General features: G+C 35.7%; 1 pseudogene; it reads left to right on the top strand.

Moving 5' to 3' along the window:
* Nucleotides 1-2,017: 2,017 nt before the first annotated feature.
* LOC122801176 overlaps nucleotides 2,018-6,000 on the top strand; it is a 44,263-nt pseudogene continuing 40,280 nt past the window's right edge.

Below are 6,000 nucleotides of genomic sequence, written 5' to 3'. Positions count from 1 at the left end.
AAATATTTGTAACTGATGGTGCAGCTCTTACAATTTCTCAGTCTGAAACGGATATGCAATGGAAACACAGGGTACTCCGGCCTCTGTTCAGACTTCTCTTAAGCAATGCTCTTTTGTATTTGAAGAAGAAAATGCAACGTTGTGCTTCAAGGATAGAGGAGAAAGAAGAGAGGAAAAAGTAACTTTGCCTAAAATTTTCTTGATTAAGTGCATTGGAAAATCTGATGGTTCTGCCACTATACATAGAAACAGTATGCATGTTTATGTTTGCATAACACTGAAAATAATTTTTAGCTACTTGATTTATTGTATTCGTTCTACTATATTGTTGGAATATTTCAATTTTCTACCAGTTCACCATATTAGGTCATTCTGATTAGTAATGTACAGGTCTTAATTTTAATAATGTTTATAAATATTATTAAATATTTTGAATAAGTTGTACAAATAGTACATACACAGAAAAGTATAAAGCTGTAACGTCCTAGATTATTTGTCAAATATATTTGAAAAGGGTTTGCTCAATAATGTATTTAAATGATTGGGCAGGTTTATGATATTTGTATATTATCATGTGTCAGAATGTAATATTCTCCCAATAAATTAGCATTTCTGTTACAGTTTTGAAAATATGTGAAGATATAATTCTTGTTATGCACAGTACATTTTAATGAATATTTTCAGTTTGCTGTCGTAGAGCCCATAAGTATGAATGAGAAGCAACTGGTTTAGTGCCTGACAATGCAAGTAATCTGCTGGTGAAAGTTAATGGGTTTTGGTAGCTGAATATGGTTGATGTGGTGAGAGACAGGAGAGTACAACTGTTTTCAGAAATGTATAACGGTTAGGTGGTTAGATGCTAAATATAATAGCAGAGCCACAGGTATCTGGCTCATCTAGCACTCAGTTCCACACCCCAAGCTGGTACCCCTCAACTTTAAGTTAAAGAGAAAAAAGGTCAGTTCCCTGGTCTGGTACTTCTCCCCACACACTTAAGGAGCATCAGGCTCATTTTTGTACAAAAAAAGAGGTCCATTCTCCAGTCTGCCATTACTCATGTTTCACATATCTATTTCTATGTCCCTCAAATCCAACTTAGGAGCAAAAATAAATCAATCAATACATAGATAGATAGATAGATAGATAGATAGATAGATAGATAGATAGATAGATAGATAGATAAAGGTCCACTACTTTAGGGCCAAGAGAAGAAACACTTATTTTTTTAAAGTTGTAGCAAGTGACTTGTTACAACTGTACTGTACAAGCACTAAAACAAATACTTCCCGACTACAAAAGGAGTACTGGAATTCATTTGCATTCTGGCATTCAGAGATGCTGGTATGGGAATGATTGCTGATACTAGACTAACAGACAATCTGCATCTGCTGATCACACTTCTTAACACCTGGTATCTGGGATGGCTGCCATCTTCACTGCACCTTAGCTAATCCACTTAGTCTAACTTATTATTGTGATTACATTCTGGCTGGTATGAGGTTTCCAGAGTTCATATTAAAAACACGAATGTTCCCTTACCCGAACACCTAAACGCAGACACATATTCCGTGAACTACAAATACACTGAAAACCCTAAACCGCAAAATTCAAAAACTCAAAATGTCATACTTGTCCCATCCCACCTCCCGCTACATGCTACCTACACAAACTAAATAAACCACATACATACATACACTAACCAAAACCCTACTTCTAACCCTAAACTAAACCCTACTTCTAACCATACACTAAATCTTGCATATACCACATGTATGCACTTAACGTAACCCACACCCTAACCCTAAGGTCTGTAACTATTGCACACTTACCTTAAAAAGCTATACCCAAACAAACTAAATAATCCACACACATACACTTAATAAAACCCTACTTCTAACCCTACACTAAATCTAACATACATTACCATCTATGCACTTACCTTAACCCGAACCCTAACCCTAAGGTCCGTAACTATCATACACTTACCTTACGGAGCTATACCGCAGAAGGGCCAACCATGACGATTCGACGTTTCATATTTCGCACTTCTGAACGATCGATGTTTTCACGGTTCGATGAAGACGTGTCGGCATTTAGGTGTTCGGGTAAGTAAACATTCGTGTTTTTAATATGAACCCGGTTTCCATACTTACAAAGCAGGGCAGTACATGGAAGCCGAGTTATAATAAACAACATGTGTATGGCTTTCCTGGGATACAAATTAATGGGTTAGTTGGTATATAATTAAATAATAGCATTGAACTGAGTAGATTTCCCACAAAATAACAGTTTGATACAAAATAGAATTATATACTTTTTGTTGTTGTTCTTAAGTGAGGAAATATATTTTAAGAAAGGGAGTAGTGCTGTCGTCTGGAAGGCACCAGTTGAATTTTTTTTTTTTTTTAAGAAAATTTTATTAATTTAACATATTTATGATATAAGTCCAAACAGCAAAATGATGTAGGGGAAAAAATCAACTGGTATGTAAAACACAACAATGTAGAAAAGTCAAAAACACACCAGCTGTTCACGGTAAAGGTGGTTCCAAAACCTTAATAAAATAGTACAAATAAAGAATAGATAAGCGCTTTCGCATGTAGCTTCTTCAGACCTATCATCAAGTAAAAACTCTAACCAGCTTTTAAACACCTTGTAACAGTTTCATCCAATCAACTAAAAAAGCATTAAAAGTTGCTAAGCAACATAATTGCATTAAATATACCAATTAAATAAACCAATTAAATCTGCTTACATTCATATTCCTAAAAACAACTAAATATTATAATGACTATTAAATTACATACTCAAATCACCTATTACCTAATAATTCATAAGAACATTTGATCTATTTCATAAACACAATAAATAAGAAAATGTACATATTAAAATTGCATAACTAGTGCATGTTAGTTTAAAAACATTCCATCTACCCTATCTCCTCTTAGTCCACCTCTTTTTTAGGGGTCTTGCTCTTAGTGCAGGTTGTATCGAAACATGTTAATTAAGGCCAGGGGAATAATGTGCCCCTAATCTAAAAATTCATTTAATCTCGGCATGATATGTCTTGTTAACTATATTCCCCCATTCTAACATCTTGATTCAAAACTTCCAGTACTAAAAACTTAAAATTGTGTCCCTCAGCAGATGTATTCATGTGTTTAGCTATTGCACTGTAGCTCATCCCTTTACGTGCACAATAAATTGGTCACGTATCCTCTCCCTTAGATGCCTGTTCATCTTGCCAACATAAAAACTGGGACAGGCTGTGCACTGTGCTAGATAAACAAGATTTTTAGTGTTACAATCAGCTTCAGGAAAATGTGTGAATATTTTATTGTAAGTGGGATGTGTGAAAGTCCTAGACTCATATATACAGTTGCAAAATGAACAATTATTGCATTTGACAGTACATGAAGAAGTTGTTAACTCATTGCTCATGTTGTGAATATTCTGAGAAAAACATATTCTCTGGCGTAAAGATTTCTTATTTTTATATCCAAATATTGGCCTGTCACCCACTACCCCAGCAATATCTGCATTGGTTCCTAAAATAGGCCATTGCCTATATATGATCTCCCTGATATCCCTTTCATCACTTGAAAAAGCTAGGCTAAAAAAAGGGGACGTATTATCAGCACTGTCAGTTACGGATGTTTCCATTCTATGTTGTGAGAAATATGGTTTGCCTCTATTGTGCCTCCATATTCTGACCTTATTTTGTGTATGATGTATCTCCTCCTCATGATAGCCTCTAGATCTGAAATCAGCATCTGTCTGATTCAACCCTCTTTCAAAATTTTGATCATTACTGTGTAGACGACTCACCCTAAGGTTCTGACCTTCCAAAATATTATGAAACACGTGACCCGGATGCATGTGGTGCACGTAAGTGGGTCGATGGCAATCCTTTCTAAAAAGTCTAGTTTCAATATTATTAGTTGCATCCTTTACTAGCAAAACATCCAGATATTCAGTGTTCACATTCAAATGTTTGAATGTGAATTTCAAGAAATTTGTGCTTTTGTTTAACATGTGAATAAACTGGTATAATTCTGTCAACTCCCCTTTCCAAAACATGAAAAGGTCATCCATAAAACGTCTGTAGAAGGGCACATAAGCTCAATAGAGTTCAGACACATACATCACATCCTCCTCCCATATGGACATAACCAAATTGGCATAGCTATTAGCACACGAGGTGCCCATAGCTATGCCTGAGGTCTGTAAGTAATACATCTCATTGAATGTGAATGCATTATTCTCTAACACCATTTCCATCAATAAACATAAAAAATCAATGCGCCTAGGGTCATATGTGCTCTTACTTAATGGTGCTCTTTTGCCCATCAGAATACCTTCGTAATTAGGTATACTGGTGAAAAGAAATGTTATATCCATAGTAACAAACAAACCTACTTCTATATTCGCATTCTCATCAACAAAGGTACGTAATTCCTGCAAAAAGTGTTTGGTGTCAATCAACACCGACTTGCACTCAGATAAAACAGGTTTAAATTTTTTATCTAAATACACGAAAATGGGTTCAGTGATCCACCCACTCCCTGCGACAATCGGTCTAAAGGGAGGGTGTAATGCATCTTTGTGCACTTTGGGCAAACCGTTCAGAATCGGTATTTTTAGGTACTCGACTAAAAAATAATTAAAAAGCTCCATCGTTATAAGTGAATTCTCAAAACAATCCCTGAGTGAGCTGATAACATACTCACTAATTTTCAGACTTTCATCTTTGTCTATCACCCTATAGGTATTAATATCTGAAAACATCTGGTTCATACTGTCCACATAGAAACATCTGTCCATCACAACTATTTGACCACCTTTGTCAGCTGGTCTGATAATTATATTACTGTCATTCTGCAAACTGTGCATTGCTTGGTTTTCATGTCTAGATAAATTAACAAAACCCTTCCTTCTTCATTCATTATTCAACATCTCATATATATCTTTTTCACACATTTTTATAAATGATTCAGTGGTAGGGTGTTGTTGAGATACATAGTTACTAGGTTTTTTAAAAATATAATTAATTCTATTATCGTTACGAAGGCTGAATTAGCAAAGAGTCTAAAAGTTAATATCAATATTGCAAATGACGTATGTAAGATGAAAAGCAAAGATTCAATAAAAAGTATTATACTGGCCACAGTATTTGTGTGTATAAGATGCAGAGTAAATGAAAGCTTGGTAAATGCAAGGGTTGCAACCATTTTCATGCAGAGTCAGAGCTCTGCGCCACATATGGCAGAAGGTGTCACAAGTGACAAGATGGAACATTCTGCTGTTGTTCATAAAATTAAGTTAGTGAAAGAAGTAGATGTTTTAAAATAAAACTCATAAAAGTGTTCAGAAAGTATTTTCCTGGGTTCAGTGGCTGTCATGCTAAACATTGAATCAGACTAGCAGTTCAACTCCCAGTTTTTGGAACCCAAGTAAGCTTTAAGATTGATACAGGGGTTTAATTTACAGTTGTATTATGTGCTACTTATGGAAGCATCTCAAAGTGTCTATGGCTGCAGAAAGCAGAGACAGAAATACATAGCCCTAACAGCAAACTCAGTTGCAGTGGCAGATTCCAGTAATGTCTGAGTGGAAGGGGCTCAAGCATGAGTTGTGGATTTATGTGAAAGAATGTCGGTACCCAAATAATCTCAGCAGTGCTAAGGCATGCATGTTGGGGCTGACAGCATTAATCTATCACACAGACTAAGGTAATGTTCTATAACACTTAGGTATTGTACTGCCTTGTCTTCCCCAGTCACTTTAATGATATCAAGCAGATCTCTATGATATGTATTGCACAGGAATTGACATGCAGGAGACCAGCTTATTGCCATTAGCAAGGAGTATAACAGCTGCTCAAAGGTCTAACCATTTGCACCAGTTGCCTTTCTTAATATGGATTTCAGTGTTTTGTTAGGCCTCTCTATTAAACCATCAGCGTTGAGATGGTGAAGTGATATTTTTAATTGCTTAACC

Source organism: Protopterus annectens, chromosome 1.part0, assembly GCF_019279795.1.
Source record: "Protopterus annectens isolate FY-2018-M chromosome 1.part0, PAN1.0, whole genome shotgun sequence".
NCBI lineage: Eukaryota > Metazoa > Chordata > Ceratodontiformes > Protopteridae > Protopterus > Protopterus annectens.
Note: the sequence above shows the minus strand (reverse complement) of the source record. Positions and strands in the feature narration are given on the sequence as shown.